The 20,561-nt window shown below is 40.3% G+C and overlaps 1 long non-coding RNA gene across 1 annotated transcript; it reads left to right on the top strand.

Annotated features, from left to right (window-relative positions):
• The first annotated feature begins 17,094 nt into the window (after nucleotides 1–17,094).
• LOC121973219 lies at nucleotides 17,095–17,687 on the top strand. Its single transcript, XR_006109426.1, has 3 exons — nucleotides 17,095–17,202; nucleotides 17,307–17,397; nucleotides 17,624–17,687. It is a non-coding gene; the product is annotated as an uncharacterized LOC121973219 (long non-coding RNA).
• The last annotated feature ends 2,874 nt before the right edge of the window (nucleotides 17,688–20,561 follow it).

Genomic DNA, 20,561 nt, shown 5'->3' with positions numbered 1-20,561 from the left:
GTTAATTTTTATCTTCAATTTAGATTGAAATATAAGGATTAATTCACATTTGAGTTAGACTAAGGTTTAACAGTTAGTTAATTAAATATCCATTTCAATAATTAGCTTCCAGGCTATGGCGAGACACTAGGCCTTTTTGGGTATTTGATCATCAACTACTTCTAGACAAAGTCGTTTAAAGAAATAAAATATTTAATTTTCTTTTTGAAAATCCTAGGTCTAACTAGTCAAGTGTGAATTAAGCCTAAGTCCTTATCTACCTAATCTAAGTATGAATAATGAAAAGCAGTAAAGCATACATCAAACAAATTTATCTAACAATTATGGTCTTTCTGTTGGCTCCCCTGGATCATAGCCTCGATAGGGTCTATCAAGATAATGGATTTGATCCTTCGGGATCCAATATTGTCTAAGTCCAACTTGATTAATCAAGTTAGACTTGGGGGCCCATGCTTGGAGTGTTCTATTATTTGTTTGATTGACCAATGATAAGTAAGATCTAAATTTCTGCTTAGCCTTATATCCAATTCCGAATAGATTGTATACGACTCTTTGTTTTCTAAGAATCAGATCGAGATTCTTGGAACCCAAGGTGAACTGTTTCAAAGTATCCTTTAGTTCCTTGACTTGTCTTTTCAGGCTGAAATTTTCTTCCCCAAGCTTTTGGGCTTGAGTCGAAGTTGTTGAAACCCCAAGGTGTTTTGATGTGATCAAACAAGTTAAGTTAGGTCATGTTTGGTTTAACCCTTGTGTCTAAGTGTGCAGGAGCTTAGGAGCACAAGAAGTCGAGCGGAAGACGCGGCTAGCGAGAAGGACGGCACGGGGAGAGTGCCGACGGGCTCGGTGCGTCCGAGGGACGAGGTGTCGTGGAAGAGTACACCAGTGGATGAGAAGATCGTACACGACGTTCGAGGAATGAGAAACCGGGGAGGAAGGCTGCTCGAGGAGAAGGTCAAAATTTGGGTTCGGGTGATCCCTATTCCGGATGGCCGAGATCACCCAAACTAATGGAGCCGGAGCGGAAGACCCAGACCGAGATGAGCTAAACCGGAGCAGAGGAACCGGAATGCAAAAAAGTCAACTCATTTGACTTATGTGGTCCGGGCGCCCGGAGCCTTTAATGTGGTCCGGGCACTCGGAATCGTTCCGGGCGCCCGGAACCTAAATTCTATCAGCGATGATGTGGACGTTGACCGACGCGTTGGGGATAGAATTCTACCCCCCCCCCCAGGCACCCGGAACCCTTCCAGGCGCCCTGAACAGTGCTATAAATATAGCACTAATTTCAACAGTCAATTCAATTCACTTGTAATCCATTTCTCTGTGCTATACTTTTCTTCTGTGTTGTTAACGCTGTAAGAAGCTACTTCGCCCGAAGGAGATCTTCAGATAATGCGCTACTTTCTCCTTGGATTAGCAATCTTTTGATTGCAAACCAAGTAGCTCCTTTGTGTATGCTTTCTTTTAATTAATCTCTATTTTTTTAATTACAAGTATTCTTTATTTAGTTGATAGTCAGAGAAAGGGTAGATTTATTTTATTTTAGGGCAATTCACCCCTCCCCTCTTGCCGGCCTCCAAATGGACCAATAAGTGGTATCAGAGCAAGGACGCTTCAGAAGGACTAACCGCCGATCGAAGAAAAGCAACCAATGGCCGAACCAAGCATCGTTCCACCAAAATTCAAGGGAGACTTCGCACACTGGAAACGTCGTATGGAGGTATTTCTGAAAATCGATTTTGAACTTCGTTTAATAATAAAATATGACTTTGTAGCTCCTACGAATCAAAATGGAGAAGAAAAAGAAGAGAGTCTTTGGACGAAGAAGGAGCAAAATGATTCCATAACGAATAACTGAGCGGAGTATCACTTGCTGAGCGTGTTGCCGCCTCAAGAAGTCAACCACATTGGAAGCCACTCGTCGGCCAAAGAACTCTGGGAAAAATTCCTGGAACTTCATGAAGGCACGTCCGAAGCCAAGCTCGCTAGAAGAGATATACTTCGAAATAAGCTGACAAATATCCGTCTGGAAAAAGGTAAGAAGGTAGCCGATCTACACGCAAAGGTAAAAGAACTAATTACCGGATTCAAGAACCTTGGTGAAACGGTAACCAACCGGGACACGATACGCTACGCACTCAACGCCTTTCCCAAAACTCCAGAATGGACCTCAATCATCGATGTCTACTATATCTCAAAGGACCTGGAGGTAAGCACCTTAGAGGAATGATTTTCTACTCTTGAATTACATGAAACCAGATGTGCAGGAACATCAAAAGACTCAAGCCAGATTATGGCAGTAAATGCAACCAAGAAGGATGAACCCAAGTTAAATTCAGAAGAAGATCAAGAAGCTTATATGGTAAGAAATTTCAAAAAGTTCTTTAGATCTAATAAATTTAAAGAAATGCAGAATAAAAAAATCCAAGAAATAGAAGAAGAGTTCGTTGCTACCAGTGTCAAAAAGGAAGGACACTTAAAAGAAGATTGCCTAGAACTCAAGAAAGATAAAGTCAAGATACCCAAGAAGCACAAGAACCTAAAAGCAACTTAGGACGACAGTTCATCATCTGATTCCGAAATACAAGAATATGTCGGACTAGCACTGATGGTGAGCTATGAAGAGCAAAGTACATCAGAAGCCAGCATCGATGAAGGGGGAGCGACTTCAGATGAAAGCAGCGAAGCAGGGGGAGAGTCAGGCTTCAAGTCTGATATGGTAAGTGAGGTATGTCTCTTACCTCCTGATTAGCTTTATTATGGTATTAAGTCTATAGCAAAATCCAAGTACAAATTAAAAAGTAAAAATAATAAATTAAAAAATAAAAACTTAGAAATAAAAAGAATTTTAGCAAAATCATGTTTGTTAGAAGATCTTGATAAAGTAAAACTTGAAAATGATAAATTAAAAGAAGAAATAGAAAACTTGAAAAATTCTACTTGTTCAAATATTTCTATTTTTAGAAATTATAGAGGATTAAACTGGTACTATAGGTTTCACAAAAGTTAAATCAGAAAAATATCAAAAGCCTATATACCTAGAAAATATCTGATTAACCCTGTAAGAAGGAACCTCTATTGGATTTCAAAAACTTGTTTAATTTAAATACAAAATTAAGACCTAGCACTTTCAGCGAGAAAATTAAACTTTTAAATTATTTTTGAGACTTTGTCTAGAAAGCGGTTGTTGCTCCAATAACCAAGAAGGTCTAGTGTCTCGCCACTGCTTGGAAGCCGAGTATTGAAATAAAAAGTTTAATTGACTAACTGAAAAAACATTGAATTGAAATTACTTAATGCTTTTAAGGGTTATTCAATTTGTTTTAGAAAATTTTCAAAAATATTTATGTTTACAAACACTTAGAAATTTTTTTTCATTTAGAAATTTTCTTAATAAGAAATTTTTTTTCTGTCTGAAAATTTTCTAACTTAAATTGTTTTTAACACTTAAATTTTTTTTTTTTTACAAATTTGTTTTAAGTGTTAAAGTAAACCTTAGACGTGTTAAGACCCTATATTTTTATGTGATCAAAGGAGAGAAGAATGTTAAGTCTAGGGGATGTATTCATTGAAAAATCTTATTTGAAAAATTATTTGTCTTTACATTATGTTTGTTTTACCCTACCTTAACTTGGGTTGCTCACATCAAAAAGGGAGAGATTGTTGGAACCCCAAGGTGTTTTGATGTGATCAAATAAGTTAAGTTAGGTCCTGTTTGGTTTAACCCTTATGTCTAAGTGTGCAGGAGCTTAGGAGCACAAGAAGTCGAGCGGAAGATGCGGCTAGCAAGAAGGACGGCATGGGGAGAGAGCCGACGGGTTCGATGCATCCCAGGGACAAGGTGCCGCAGAAGAGTACACCGGTGGACGAGAAGAACGTACGCGACGTTCGAGGGACGAGAAACTGAGGAGGAAGGCTACTCGAGGAGAAGGCCGAAACTTGCATTCGGGTGAGCCCTATTCCGGATGGCCGAGATTGTAAGGGATCGACGGCCGGCTTGAAGGGGGATTGGGTAGACTGCACCCCCAAAATACTCGCTTCCTACACTTGTTAGTTTGCGCAGCGGAAATACAAAGAAAAATAAAGACAATAAAGAAATCAAACCAAGCTACACAATCATTTAACGTGGTTTGGAGATTGCTTGCTCCTACTCCACAGCGTGTCCTTGAGGTGGACGATCCCTATCCGTCGGTGGATTAGCTCCTAGCAAACTCCGGCTATCTCAAGTCGCTCCTTGTGGGTGGAGAAATCTCACCACAACACCAACCAAGACTCTTGAGACTAGTAGACTACTAATTAGGATTTACCACCACTAATTTCATCAACTATAACCAAGCTCCCAAGGCTTAGTTATATAGGCCACGGGTTGGAAATCTCACCTACCAGTCGACTGCCAAAACATGCAGTCGACTGCCCTCTGTGGAAATTCAACCGTTACATCCCAACGGTCCGATACCAGTCGACTGCTAAAACTAGCAGTCGACTGTTCCACACTGATAGAACGAACAGAAGCATTCTGTTCGCTCTCAGTCGACTGCATGGTCGACTGCACCAGTCGACTGCTAAAATATGCAGTCGACTGCTACAGTAATGCTATAGTACTACTACAGTGACTGCTACAGTAAAACCCAAAATCTAGGATTTTACCCCTAGTACAATCTCTCAGCACTCGGACCCTCACCCTTATGACTCACTTGGCGCTTCTTTGCAGTCTTGACCTCTTGCCTTCAAACCTACTTCCTTTGACTCTCGTCCCTCGGATGCATTCAAGCTCACGGCTCGTCCCCAATGTCATCCTTCGTGTATGCCTCGAAGTCACTTCCCTCGGCCCTTGTCCTCGCTGCCTTGTCCACGGTCCCTCGGATGCTCCATCCTTCACCAGACCCAAAGCCGTCAACCTGAGTCACATGTGTATCCTGCAGTCCTGCACAACTCAAGTACACATATCAAATAACAAGGGTGAACCTAACTTAAACCCTTTGCCTAAACACCAAAATACATGGTCGCACGGACCATTGGGATTGCTCCAACAGAGATCACCCAAGCTAACGGAGCCGAAGCAGAAGACCCGGACCAAGACGAGCTGAATCGGAGCAGAGCAACCAAACCGTAAAAAGTCAACTCGGTTGACTTATGTGGTCCGAGCGCCTGGAGCCTTTAATGTGGTCTGGGCGCCCAGAACCGTTTCGGACGCTCGAAACCTAAATTCTATCAATGATGATGTGGACACTGACCGAGACGTTGGGGATAGAATTCTATCCCCCCAGGCGCTCGAAATCCTTCCAAGCGCCTCGAACAGTGCTATAAATATAGCACTGATTTTAATAGTCAATTCAATTCACTTGTAATCCATTTCTCTGTGCTATACTTTTCTTGTATACTGTTAACGCTGTAAGAGACTACTCCGCCCGAAGGAGATCTTCAGATAGTGTACTACTTTCTCCTTGGATTAGCAATCTTCTGATTGTAAACCAAGTAACTCCTTTGTGTATGCTTTCTTTTAATTAGTCTCTGTCTTTTTAATTACAAGTATTCTTTATTTAGTTGATAGTCCAAGAAAGGGTAGATTTATTTTTTTAGGGCAATTCACCCCTCCCCTCTTGTCGTCCTCCAAAGGGACCAACAGAAGTTCCATTTTAAACTAATTCTGTCAAGGAGTTTGAAATAGTCACTTCCTTGAGGGCTTTGACCTTCCTCTTGGAGTGACTTGACCCGGATGTTGGACTTGGATAGCTTCCTTGACAAGTAAGAAATTAAGTTGGACGATCTAATTAAAGAAATACTTACATTGGTTTGGAAACTTTCTAAATCGGATATGGATCCGTGGCTTCGTTCGGACTCAGCTTCTGATTTTGTCTCTGACTCAGATTCGACGACTTGTTCTCGAACCGGAAGTGCAAGGAAACTCGTTTGTTCGAGATCTTGATGAGAGTCTTCTGATGATGATTCATCTCATGTTGCTTGTAACGCCTTCTTTCTTCATTGCTTCTTTATTTCATTCTTATTTGGACAATTCACTTTGATGTGTCCATTTTTGCTACAGCTATAGCAGGTGACTTCAAACTTCATTTTGGAGCTTGGGCTCGATTGCGTCGTCTTTAACTGGATCACCTTTTTGATCTCCCATTTTGTGCCGCCCTTCTTTTTCTTGCATAACTTTCACACAAGATTAACGAGCTTGACGGTGATCTCGTCGTTGTCTTCTGAGTCTGATTCATCTTTGGGCTCAAGTTCAGTTCTGCACTTAACTTTTGGTTCCTTTGTCTTGTTTGTACTTGTAACAAAAGCAATACTTTTCTCGACCAAGGGTGTATTAATCTATTCATGTAATTCAAATTCTGAAAATAATTCATCTAGCTTAATTGAGAAAAGATCCTGAGACTTTGTAAGCATCTACCATGGATGCCCACAAAGTATTCCTTGGAAATGCATTTAGTGCATATCTGATGACATCGCGATTCTCCACTTTTTAACCGATTGCATGGAGACCCTTGAGAATGTCCTGGATTCGAGCGTGAAGTTGGCTTGTCGATTCTCCATCTTACATTTTTTATGTTATATAATTTATTTAAAATTAAATCCCTTTTTCTTACCTTAGTATCGGAGGTCCCTTTGTGCAGCTCGATTAGCTTTTACCACAGATCTTTGGCGCTTGAGAACGGGTCAACTCGATTCAATTTTTCTTTAGTTAAGCCGCATTAAACAGTGCATGTTGCTTTGACATTGGTCTCAATTTTCTTCATCAAGGTTGTGTCCCAGTTCTGGCATGATGCTGGCTTTCCATCATTGTCGAGTGGGAGTTCGAGACCAGTTTGGATAGTTATCCACATCTCGACTTGTGTCATGAGGTGGTACTTCATTCGGCTCTTCCAGTAGCCGAAGTCTTCGCTAGAGAAGAGGGGAGGATGTGCAGTGTTATACCCTTCTTGGTGGGTCATTAAAGAGGAATCTAGCACACACAAAAAATAATAACAAATGTTCCAAGACTTAGTCTTGGATTAGTAATGCGGGAGAAAAATAAAAATAGCAATTCACTAATTTTGAGAAAAAATAATAAAATATTAATAAAAAATATTATTTCAAATTTTGTTAAGTGCGATATTTTATCAATACTGACCAATGGTGAAAAGATGAAAATAAATTTTTAAAAAATAACTTTGGAGGGAAAAAACGAAAGACGTAGGGATTTATTTTGAGCACAAACGATATCTATTTTTCTTTCAAAAAGGAATCCCCCTTGCTCGATTGGTGGTTTCACTAATTCAGAGTGGTCTTGCTCTAATACCAATTGTGGGATCATTGCATTAGAGGAGGGTGAATAGCGCTCGTGGCTAATTTGTTCGTTTAAAATCAATTGGAGTAAAAGCAGCGGAAAGACATAAAGAAAACCAAGCAATCGCTAACAGGTTTCTTTTTACTTGGTTTGGAGCTTGTGATGACTCCTACTCCAAGGCCCGCACGTGAGAGTGCTTTTGATGGGCAAAGACTAATCAATTGTAAAGAGTACAAATATAGTTTTAAATGATTACAAATGATTTGAAAACTAAAGAATACCAACAACTTTGTATGATGAAATCTTCAGTAAAATCATCGTTGGAACTTTCAGGTGTCGTAGAGGCATTTTCTAAGCAGCTCAAAGAAGCGAAAGTCATTCGTAATATTGTTGTGAAACTCCTGGTCGAAGGTTGCTTTTATAGTCTATTCCGGGCGCCTGGAACCACTCCAGGCACTGGACCACGTGGTTCAGCAAACCGACGCGCGCCACATCAGCTTGCAAATAATTTTTGGGTTTCGGGCACCCAGACCAACTCCGGGCGCCCGGATCAGCCTTTTCTAGCCCCTTATTTTCTGCAAAATCAAGTTAGTCCAGGCAAAAAAACATATATAATATGAAATTTGATAGTCTCTGACTGTCCGGTTCTGACTTTCAGTTTCGTCGAAACTCTAGGTCAAACCGACGCCTACTGTTCCCTCTTTGGAAATGCATCCTCACCTACTCCTCTCAGGAAAGTTTACCTTTTGTCAGATCGGTACTCCAGACCGACTGGACTTTTGCTCAACGTCCGAGTCTTCAGGTCTTCTCTGCTGGACGTCCAATCCCGACCCGTCCAGTCTTCCACCTAGTTTGCGACCATCAGGATTTTCACCTAGAGTCCCCGACTCTAGGATTTCGCCCAAAGAACCTCAACCCGCCTAGACTTTCCACCTAGGGTTACCACCTCCTAGGGTTTTCCACCTGCCTAACCGCAGCTAGGACTTTTGCCTAAGAACACTTAGGACTTTCCTACAATCTCATTCAAACTTGTTAGACAACAAATAACATTAACTTTCCTACACTTAGGACTTTCCTCCAGACCGACTGGACTTTTGCTCAACGTCCGAGTCTTCAGGTCTTCTCTGCTGGACGTCCAATCCCGACCCGTCCAGTCTTCCACCTAGTTTGCGACCATCAGGATTTTCACCTAGAGTCCCCGACTCTAGGATTTCGCCCAAAGAACCTCAACCCGCCTAGACTTTCCACCTAGGGTTACCACCTCCTAGGGTTTTCCACCTGCCTAACCGCAGCTAGGACTTTTGCCTAAGAACACTTAGGACTTTCCTACAATCTCATTCAAACTTGTTAGACAACAAATAACATTAACTTTAAACTCTTTGTCATTATCAAAACTCAGGTTCGATTGTCTGATGCTTCCCGCACCAACATTATATGCATTTATATTATATCTAATCAAGATTATATATGTTTCTATTTTCTAAAGACAATACAAGATAAATATGATGAGCTATAGCTAGCACAGAGGTGCTCATATGCTATTGATGATATTGAGGGACCTGAACCCTCTGTTGGCAATAATATGAGTTTATGACTAGAGGCAAGTGGGAGAGTCAAAGGGGGGAGGATATTGGGAATGAGTTTCTTGAGTAGAACCCATAGAGTTGCTAGTACATCTTACACCCTGTTAGTTAGAGCCCTAGAGCCAATCATATGATGATTATTGTATGGACTCGATGTATCATATTCCTATATACTTATAAAGACATTTTTTTATGGTTATTATACTTACTTGTATTGGTGTCAAATAACTAAGTATAATAGCGTCCTTGAGTGGAAGGTTCTTATATATATCGATCTTTTGGTTGAATCGATAGTGAGATGATATAGAGAACACTACTCTTAATCATTTCTAGTCAAGTATTAACATTCAGGGACAATGTTAATGCGCTGAGACTAGCATGTAGGTCAACTCGATGACTTGATCTCACAAGTCATGGATATAGAGATATCAAGTTGACACATGTGTATACATTGGAGAATGTATACTGAATGACCCGCCATAAGAAAGTATCATGGATCATTTTATGAGTGTCATATACTTTCTCATGTGACTATTAGTATGACTATGAGTCCTTGGACCTGAAGTCACCATGGTTCCCTATATAAGGAAAATACTTTGACTTCGTCAAACGTCACCCTTAACTGGGTGGACTATAAAGATGATTACTGGGTATGTAACAAATTATGCAGAGGGATGTGAGTGATGTTGATGGAATCTATCCCTCCTATATGACAGGAGTGACATCATGATTCTTGATAGAGTGAGACCACTAAGTGCATGGTCATGCCCAAATGAGTCAATATGAGATGTTGAGCTCATTTATTTAGAGTGAGTCTACTTGGAGTTCGAGATATAAATTGATTAGAGGATGACACGGTCTATGCCTCAGTTGATTAATTTAGATGTCTAGGATAGAAGGACATTATCATATATTGTGACAGTCGCAATTAGTAGTCACAAAGGTGATGTTGGATCTCAACATTCTTATAACTTGAGTAGTAATGATGTGTTGCTAGATACCGCTCATTACTTATGTTTCTAAATGAGTTTAGGAGCATTGCCAACGTTACTGTAGGACCGTTGCGGCCGGCTAGAAGGGGGGTTGAATAGCCCTGTAAAAAATAAATAAAAACCCTTCCTGACTTTTCAAACTAACACTTGTAAAATAATCAAAGCAGTAAATTAAAAGCAGAAAAGAAAGATGCACAATTGTTTACTTGGTTACAACCAGGGAGGTAGTTAATCCAAGGAAATGATGAAGCGCACTATCAATCTCCTTCAGGCGGAGAAGCCTCTTACAGCGTTGAAGCACAAAAAGAAAGAAGTTAATCTAAACAGTGGAAAGCGCACAAGCGTTGTTACAATTTTTGAACTAATGATAAGCTTCTGGACCAAGGCTATATTTATAGCCTTGGTCGAGGCGCCTGGAAGGATTCCGGGCGCCCTGGGGGGGATAAATTTTATCCCTCAACGTTCAGATCGAGATAAATCTCGATCTGGTCAAAACCTCTGGTTCAAGCGCCCGGAAGGGTTCTGGGCGCCCCGGGCTGCTCCGGGCGCCCCGGAGCCAAAAGTCAACAGCGATTGACTTTTTCATTCGGGACCTCTGCTCCGGTTCGATTCGACTCGGTCCGGGTATTCTATTCCGGATCCGTTCGCTTGGGTGATCGCTGCCATCCGCAAAAGGGCTCACCCGAACCCAACTTCCGGTTTTCTCGAGCGGGCTTTCCTCCGGCTTCTCGTCCCTCGGAATCGTCGCGTGTTTCCTTCTCGTCCGCCGGCGTACTTATCCGCAGTCTTTGTCCCTCGGACGCACTGCGTGTCGTCCTTCTCGCTAGCTGCGTCTCTTGCTCCCCGAGCAATCTTCCGCTCCGGCTTTCGTCCCTCGGAACCACCGCACGCTTCCTTCTCGTCCGCCGGTGTACTCTTCCGCAGCACCTCGTCCCTCGAACTACCGTCCTTCTCGCTAGCTGCGTCTTCCGCTCGACTACCTGTGCTCCTAAGCTCCTGCACACTTAGACACAAGGTTAGAAACACACAGGACCTAACTTAACTTGTTGATCACACCAAAACAACCTTGGGGTTCCAACAATCTCCCCCTTTTTGGTGTCATCAACCCAAGTTAAGTTAGGGTTAAAACAGATATAAAATAATCTTAACTACATTTGCAGTTAAGTGCAAAAGATAAAACAAGTTAAAAATTAAATTTAGTCTACCTCCCCCTAGACTTATACTTTTCCTTCTCCCCCTTTGATCACAAAAAAAATGTGGTTCTAAGAAAAACAATCTAAGGGTTAAAAACTTTAAAATATATCTAAGTCAAAGAGTTTTAAAAATTTAGAGAATTTTTCTAAGTAATTTAAGCTGAAATTTCTAGTTTCAAGGAAAAGTTTTTAACTTAGAAGAAAAATGATTTTTGAAAATAAAAAATCCTAAGTAAAAATATTTTTTGTAATAAGTTAAAGAAAAATTCTAACTTAAATATTTGAGAATTTTTTTTAAACAAGTTTTTTTAAAAAAAATTCTAAATAAGTAAATTTCTAAATTGCAAAATATGTTTTGAATAACCTTTTTAAAACACTAATTAATTATTGTATTAATGCTTTATTAGTAAGTTAATCAAACATTTATTTCAATATTATATCTTCCAGGTCGTGGCGAGGCACTAGGTCTTCTTGGTTATTGGAGCAACAACCACTTCCTTGACAAAGCCTCATAAAGAAATTCTTTGTTTGATTTTCTTACTTAAAGCGCTAATTTTAATTTAAAATTTTAGTTTAAGCATGATTTAGGAACCCAATATAGGTTCCAACCTACTGGATTAACTAAAAAGTTTTTAGGGACATATTTTCTTAAGATGTTCCTAATTTGTCCCGGATGATATCTAAAGTACCTATTTAAATTATTAGATCTTCTAAAATTGCTTTTAAATGAACATGCATGGTTTTTCAAGTTGTCTATTTGTTTTTTCAAATTTTGATTTTCTAATTGTAATTTTTCATTTTCCAATTTTGATTTATCTAATTCTTCTAAAGGGCAGGATTTAGCTAAAATTATTTTTAAATTCTTTATTTCTTTTTCTAATTTACAGAAGTCTTTAGTTAATAACTTAACAAACTTAAAAAGTTTATTGGGAGGAAGAGAACGTACCTGACTTACCTTGTCGAGTTCGTTGTTCGTGTCTCCCCCTGAACTGCTGCTTTCTTCTGATAAAGCTCCCCCTTCATCTATGCTCTCGATGCTCATCTCGGAAGAGCTTGAATCGCAGTCATCGTCTTGATGACTCGCCATCAGTGCGAGTCTGGAGAATGTTTCGACTTCCGATTCGGACGACGTATTGTCCCACGTCGTCTTTAGGGCCTTTCACTTTTGGATAGGCTTCTTATCCTTCTCCTTGTCCTTGATCTTCAGCTTGGGGCAGTTGTCCTTGACGTGCCCTTCTTCGTCGCAGTGGTAGCAGCGGATCATCCTTTTCTTCTTCCCCTGCGGATGGTTAATAGATCTGGATTTACAAAGTTTCTTGAATCTTCTTACCATCATTACCATTTCCTCGTCGTCGAGAGAAGATTCCGACTCTGGTTCGTCTCTCGAAGCTTTGAGGGTGACGTTGTTCTTGGGCTCCTTCATTCATGCACATCTTGACTCATGCACTTCAAATGTTGAAAAGAAATCTTCTAACGAAATTTTTTATAAGTCCTTAGAAATGTAAAAGGCATCTACTAATGATGTCCATTTGGTATTTCTAGGAAATGAATTCAGTGCGTACCTGAGCGAATCTCGGTTACTTACCTTTTCTCCGAAATTCGAAAGTCCGGTAATGATTTCTTTTATTCTCGAGTGCAGATGCGCGACTGTCTCGTCTTTCCCAAGTCGCAGGCTGGTGAGCTGATTGCGAAGCAGATCTCTTCTCGCGAGCTTGGCTTCGGATGCCCCTTCGTGCAGCTCGAGGAACTTCTCCCAAAGTTCCTTTGCTGAGTTGTAGTGCCCGATCTTGTTGACTTCTTGAGGTGGAAGAACGCTTAGCAGATGGTATTCTGCTTTGTCATTCGCCACGAATTCAGCCTGCTCGTTTTTTGTCCATTGACATTTTTCCTTACCTTCTGGAGCAACAAAGCCAGATTCCATTGTTACAACTAATTTGAAATCTGTTGTAAAAAATACCTGCATCAATTTTTTCCAGGTGGCGAAGTCCCCTTCGTATTTCGGCGGGTGGATGTTTGGTCCGGCCATCTCGTTGCTTCGTTCAGCGGTTAGTCCTCTTGAAGCGCCTCGGCTCTAATACCACTTGTAGGACTGTTGCAGCCGGCTAGAAGGGAGGGTTGAATAGCCCTGTAAAAAATAAACAAAAACCCTTCCCGACTTTTCAAACTAATACTTGTAAAATAATCAAAGCAGTAATTTAAAAGCAGAAAAGAAAAAGGCACAATTGTTTACTTGGTTACAACAGGGGAGGTTGTTAATCCAAGGAAAGAATGAAGTGTACTATCAATCTCCTTCAGGCGGAGAAGCCTCGTACAGCGTTGAAGCACAAAAAGAAAGAAGCTAATCTAAACAGTGGAAAGCGCACAAGCATTGTTACAATTTCTGAACTGATGATAAGCTTCTGGACCAAGGCTATATTTATAGCCTTGGTCGAGGCGCGTGGAAGGATTCCGGGCGCCCTGGGGGGGGATAAATTTTATCCCCTAACGTTCAGATCGAGATAAATCTCGATCTGGTCAAAACCTCTGGTCCGGGCGCCCGGAAGGGTTCCGGGCGCCCCAGAGCCAAAAGTCAACAGCGGTTGACTTTTTCGTCCGGGACCTCTGCTCCTGTTCGATTTGGCTCGGTCCGGGTCTTTTGTTCCGAATCCGTTCGCTTGGGTGATCTCTACCATCCGGAAAAGGGCTCACCTGAACCCAACTTCCGGTCTTCTCGAGCGGGCTTCCCTCCGGCTTCTCGTCCCTCGGAATCGCCGCGTGTTTCCTTCTCGTCCGCCAGCGTACTCATCCGCAGTCTTCATCCCTCGGACGCATCGCGTGCCGTCCTTCTCGCTAGCTCCGTCTCTTGCTCCCCGAGCAATCTTCCACTCCGGCTTTCGTCCCTCGGAACCACCGCACGCTTCCTTCTCGTCCGCCGGTGTACTCTTCCGCAACACCTCGTCCCTCAGGCTGTCGTCCTTCTCGCTAGCTGTGTCTTCCGCTCGACTACCTGTGCTCCTAAGCTCCTGCACACTTAGACACAAGGTTAGAAACACATAGGACCTAACTTAACTTGTTGATCATACCAAAATAACCTTGGGGTTCCAAGAGTTACAAGAATCTATAGGGTCAAACACAAAGGGCAATTAGATGGAGATTAGGTTCATATGATGGACCAAGAGGATTAGGTTCATACGATGAACCAAATTGGATTAAGAGTAATCCAAATTAGACTAATTGAGTTGGACTCAATTTGATTCATGTGTTGAATGAGTCTAATTTAGATTATGACTCATTGAATCAATTTAATTCAATGAATAGAGATTTATTAAACCAAATTGACTTGAATCAATGGTTAGATTTGATCAACCATGGGAGATAAATGGGTCAAGTTTGACTTGACTTGAGAGGGAAGATGAAGGGTCAAGTTTGACTTAACCAAATGCCACCTCATTGTACACTTGGCATGGGGCCGGCCAATGATGGTGTTCCATGTCATCATGGCCACATAATTGTGTGCCACCTCATGAGGGAGACCAAGAGTCATGACTCTTGGTATTACATGGAGGTATAAAACCTCTAGAAAAGTGGTCGGCCACTTTATGTGAAGCAATCAAGTGCTCATTCAAGATATCATCTTCTTCCTCCTCTCTTCTAATCTCTCCCTCTCCTCCATTGCCGAGCCACCCAAGAGTGCTAGCACACTCTAAGTGATTTTTCCTCCACCTTTTGTCCGTGTGGATACTTGTAGAGGAGTGTTCACTTGACACTCTTCGAGATACGGCACCTTTTGGACGAGCGAGATAAGCGAAGGGCTTCGCTACAAAGGTATAATCTCTACCATGTAGATCTAGTGTAGATCTAGGAGAAAACTATGTATATGTTAATTTTTATCTTCGCACGGATCCGTGGCAAGAACTTCGGGGTTTCGGCAACGCAAAAAGCACTACAACAAAAATAGCTTTTCGCAACTTGCTATTAACATCGCACATTAAAAGCATGTCGTTAATAGTATTATTAACGGCGTGCATATTGCTGCGCGCTGTTAATAGTATAAACTTAAAGAAGGAAAAAAATTACGTCCAGATATTAACGGCGCACATTAAAAGTATGTCGTTAATACTATAAATATTTAATAACAATAACGACATGCAAAAATTGGCACGCTGCGAATACTTTTTAAAATTATCAACGGCATGCAGCATGCTGCGATTAATTTAAAAAAATAATAAAAAAATTATTTTTTTTCACGTTAAGTTTAAAAAAACCTAAACGTGAGACCTCTCTCTCACGCAAACTCCTCTGCCGCCGAAGCCGTCTCACGCGAAGCCCTTCACCGAAGTCCTCTCACGTGATGCCCTCCGCCAAAGCCTGATAATGAGTATTTTGGTGCATTATTTTGGCTTTTATTCTTACAATTTTTACCTTCTCACATACTTAATTTGGTGTTTATATTATATTTTGTGAGTAGGAACTCATTTTGGACTTAATTATAAATTTCCTACAAATTATAAAATTTAATTTCATATTTTTATGTGGTTTTGTAGGAAATCAAAAGAGCTATGGATTAGGGTCAAGCCGGACTGAATTTGACTTGATTTGGATGTCAAATGGGGTAGATCAAGCAGAACAGTGTGGACCGTTGATCTAGATCAAGAGAGATCTTGCTCCTTCATTTTGATCCAAGCATCCTGCCCTTGATCAGATCTAAATGCTACGGACCCTTGGATCTAAGAATAAAGGCAGCTTGATCCAAACCACTCATCTCTCCATCAGCTAAATCAGACGGCCAGATCTTCATCATCTCCCTTACAAAGATGGACGACCCAGATTAAATGAGGAGAAATTCCCCTCTTAAGCAAACACGCGCACAGTGCCCTTCTTCTCACCCTGTCGGCTCGCGTTTCTTCTTCCAGCAGCTAGGGCGCGACAACTCTCCTCACCAACGCATCTTCTTCCTTCCTCACAACCGGCCGGCAGCTTCTTCATCTTCCCTTTCCTCGTCACCGGCCGGATCTCCACAGCCCACTTCCTCTTCTAGATTTCCAGTGGTGACAGCATAGGCGAACACGGCAGGGAGCAGCAGGCGACCACGGCGATTCCGACCAACTCCACCTCACCGGAGGGGTTCTCCGGTGAGATCCTTCACCTCCAGACGTTCTTCCTTCACTCTTACCTTCTGGGGTTCAGTTGGCAGCAAGAAGAAGGCAGCACGGTAGGATCTCCATGACAGTGCGGTCAACTTCCATCTGAGGGGGTTCCTCAGTGGAAGATTTGCATCATCTTCGTTGTCTAAGCAAGCAGCAACCACCGGCAGTGAGTTTCTGTCCACCGACTTTGGGGGTTCTGAGCCGGGTCTTCATGTGACGACGAGGGTAGTAGTTGGAATCGGAAGTGGAAGTGTGAATTGTGGTTGGAAGTCTTAGTTTATTTTATGTTTACTGCTGATGTTTGTTAATTCTTATTATATGTTTGTAGCAAACTTAGATCCTCATGTTTAGATTGCACACACTTTATCTACTTTGTTTCATGCATATAATGTGTTCAATGAAATGTTTCTTTAAGTCGTTAGGTTCAATTTGATGTGTTTTAACTTGTTTAATTTTTACTTTATCTTGTTCTTTCAATTTTGTTAGGTTCTAGTTTTGATTAAATGCAATTAGAATATGTTAGATTAGATTTCTTTAATGTTCTAGATTTTTAATTCAATGCTTACTTTATGTTATCTTTAATTTCATTGCAATCTTAGTTTAAGTTAGAATAGGTTTCCTTATTTGCATCGTCTTTCATTTACTAGGTTAGGTTCATTTAATGTTTTGCTATTTCATTTCTTAGTTTAACTTCATTAATGGTGATATCGTAGCGTAAAGTGACAATGCGTTGTCACTTGTTTTCCAAAATCAGTTTAACTCCATTAATGGATATGTTATCTTATTTGAGAAAGTATGACTATTTATAATATTTAGAACTTGCTTTCCAAAATCAACTTTACTCTATTCCGATATCTCCATATCTCAACTTGCATGTTTGATTGTTTTGGAGATTTTTCATCTTAATGAGTGATTCACCTTTGTTTAGAACCCTCCCAAGTTGGCTACTCCTCTATTTGATACTAAAATGCCAGAGGACCCTAAGATGGCATACACAGACCTAGATAATCTTCAAATGGTGTTTTGAACGAAGAGGTATTTACTTATATTCGCAAGCATGTTATATATAAGCATGCCACTAGATTCATGTCTTTAATGTACTGTTGAATTGATAGCACTAATTCTTTTCCGCACAGTAGTGTTTGGTCTTGCATTGTGATGGCGTCTGAGTGTTGGCTTGGTCTCTGTTGGCTTGCTACATATCTAGAAAGCTCCATGATTTGTGCTAAGGTAGTTCTTCTCAACGAGCATATCTGAGATGGAACTTCCATGCTACTTGCTTTTCCGAGTTTGATTTACTGCTACAAGATCGAAAAGATATTATGTAGTTGTTGTTCCTTCTGGTCGAATAGTTTCACTTTCCCGTCTTAGTTTCTTGTATGTTCTTTGTTAAATAATTATGTGGATTTAATTCTTATCGGTAACAACTGAAGCGTATCCAATTTGGATTTTCCAGCTCAAAATATTAGTAGATTTGTTGTGGTAGTGCCTTAACAGGATTTGAGGCTTCTCCATTCAGGTAGGTTATGCTCGTTTGACTCATATTATGGTAATTATTTTTAATTTTGTATAATTTAAGTAATAAGTAATGATATATGTATCTTTTGAATTGTGCTGTAATGATTTTGTATATATTTCTATATTTAAGGAAAGACAAGTCCGGTAGAAACAAAAATTACAAGATCACAAGTTTGGATTGAAGGTCACAAGAAAAAAAATGGGAAGCCTAGTACTCAAGCTGTTGGAGAGAAAATAGTAAGCATGCCCACTCATTTTAGATTTCTTTAGTATTTTATTCCACTGATCTTGTTTTTCATAAGAATTTATACTTAAGATCTCTATTTATACAGCCTAAAATGTTTTTTCTATACCTCCTTGTACATGTGTTCAAGCTATTTTTTACTTGTGAGTTGGTACATGTGTTCAATTTCAGGTGGACCTAATTCGACCAAATGATGAAATGCAGTTTCTCGATGATGCAATAGAAAGCACAGTCGAATGGTTATCTATATTTATAGTATTGTGTAATTGATATATATTATACTAATTTGTTTGGATTGTAAGTTGAATTGTTGTTATGTAATTGCTAGTTTGTTAGATATTTCATATATTGTTTTAGATGTTTTGAGTTTTTGTGGTATAATGAAAAATTATGACTTTTGTTAATTTTGTATGGATTTGATTTGCACTAAATTTGTTATAAAATTTTAATTTATTATTTTCGTCAATTTTTTTTTAATATAGTTAAGACCATCAACAGCATACGTTTGCGCGCTGCGGATAGTATTTTCTGTAGCATGCAAAGCACGTCGCGGATAATAGTTCCACGACGTGCTTTGCGTGCTACGGAAAATACTATTATTCGCGGCGTGCTTTGCGTGCTGCGGAAAATACTATCCGCGGTGTACTTTGCACGCCGCGGATAATAGTATCCACGGCGTGCTTTGCACGCCGCGGATAATAGTATCCGCGGTGTGCTTTGCGCGCTACAGAAAATACTATCCGCAGCGCGCAAACGCACGCTGCGGATAATTTATGACTTTCAATAGCTTTTAACTGTACAGCGCGCATTGCACGCTGCGAAAAGTGAATTTGCACGCTGTAAAAAGTCATTTTTGTTGTAGTGAAGCGGTTGTTGCGACTCGAAAGTTCCTACAGTGGTATCAGAGCCACGTGCGAAGCATATACTAGTTTTATTTGCATTTTATTGGATATTTGCAGATCTGTAAATTTCTATAGATTTACTAAATTTTAACATTTTTATGAGTAATTTTCTCTTGGGGGCAAAACAACAAGTGTATAGTCACTTGGAGGTTTCGGCCACTAAGAAAAAAATTTCGCAACAAGTTGGTCTCGGCCATATCGGTGATCTAAGTGATTTTAGGTGCTGTAAGGTCTATGTAACACTCACAAAATTAATTTTGTGAGTAGGGGTGCTGCCCCTAACCCCGCAAGGGGAATTGTTACTTGACCTCGGCCGAAAAATCAACAAACTAAACCGCTGCGAAGTTGCGGCTCATAAAGGGTTGTTAGAATGGTAGTAAATTTATGAAAATTTATTAAAAATGCATATTTTGAATATATGTGTGATGTGTTCATGGTTATGGCCCAAAAGACCCAATATGATTGTAAATTATGTGTTGTAATTCATAATACAGCCTGTGAGCCGTCATTTGGTTGTGAGTGTTGTATTGTGTTACACGACCTGTGTGTCATACCCTCCTTCTTTTAATATTCCTGTTGTAAAATAATTTTAGACTCGAATGTAACTCGAGTTTCACTTTTGTAATGTACAACTGAAGATGGAGTTACAAGAAGGGAGCCGACAACACAAGGTGGTCAAATGAAGATCTTAGAGAAGGTGTTATCCCTAGGTTGACCATTCGATCTTCTCTTTGGCTAGAGAGGATCATAGTAGGGCCATAACCATGTCACATTATTTTTGAATATTGATATATTCTTTGTGTGTATGTGATGTATGCTACTGTAGGGTAATTAGTGCCTTGATGCGTATATGATACACATTAACGATTAGATTAGATCTTAATCAAGTCAACTCGAAATGCATACCATGTTTTGATACCCATCACTACCTCGATCATTTGTTGTTGTTGAATCTGCCAAAGCAAAGCAACGCATATTATCTTGGTAGGGTGCAGAGGGACAATATTGATCCCGCTTATCAAAGCTTGGGTGAGTACAAACTCAATGAGATTGAGTATAACTAGTTAACTCAATTTGACCGGGTATAACTATAGGCATTTTCCAACAGTTGGAAGATAGGATACAAATCACATTTATACTAAATCTTGGGCAATTTAGCCAAAGCTAACTCAAGCTTTAGTATAAATGAGGATCTTGATCCTATAAACAAGAGTTGCATAGAGATGTAATTGATAATTAGTTATCTACCGATTATACTAAGTCTTGGGCGATTTAGCCAAAGCTAACTCAAGGCGAATTATAGCCCATTAATGGATAACTCAAGTCTTGGTAGATGTAATGGATGATGTGGATCTTGTCCCACATGAATTATAGCCCATTAGTATGAATCTAGTAGTGTGGTTTGACCACATCCATAACTTGATTCTACAAAAGTTCTATAATTCAGTGGGAGTATCATTTAGTTAAAGGCCTAATTAAATGATAAATGGAATATGATATTTACTTTCTGCATTATTTCTATTGTAGATTGTCATGTCGACAAACATGAACACTTTCTCCCTGCGTTCTGTCCTTGACAAGGGCAAGCTCAATGGAGCTAATTTCCTGGACTGGTACAGGAATCTGAGAATTGTTCTCACATAAGAAAGAAAATTGTACGTCCTAGAGCAGCACATTCCCGAGGCACCTCCTGACACTGCCACGCGAGCTGACCGAGATGCTTATAAGAA

This window comes from Zingiber officinale, chromosome 4A, assembly GCF_018446385.1.
Source record: "Zingiber officinale cultivar Zhangliang chromosome 4A, Zo_v1.1, whole genome shotgun sequence".
Classification (NCBI taxonomy): domain Eukaryota; kingdom Viridiplantae; phylum Streptophyta; class Magnoliopsida; order Zingiberales; family Zingiberaceae; genus Zingiber; species Zingiber officinale.
The sequence above is the reverse complement of the archived record's forward strand: the minus strand, read 5'-3'. Positions and strand labels throughout refer to the sequence as shown.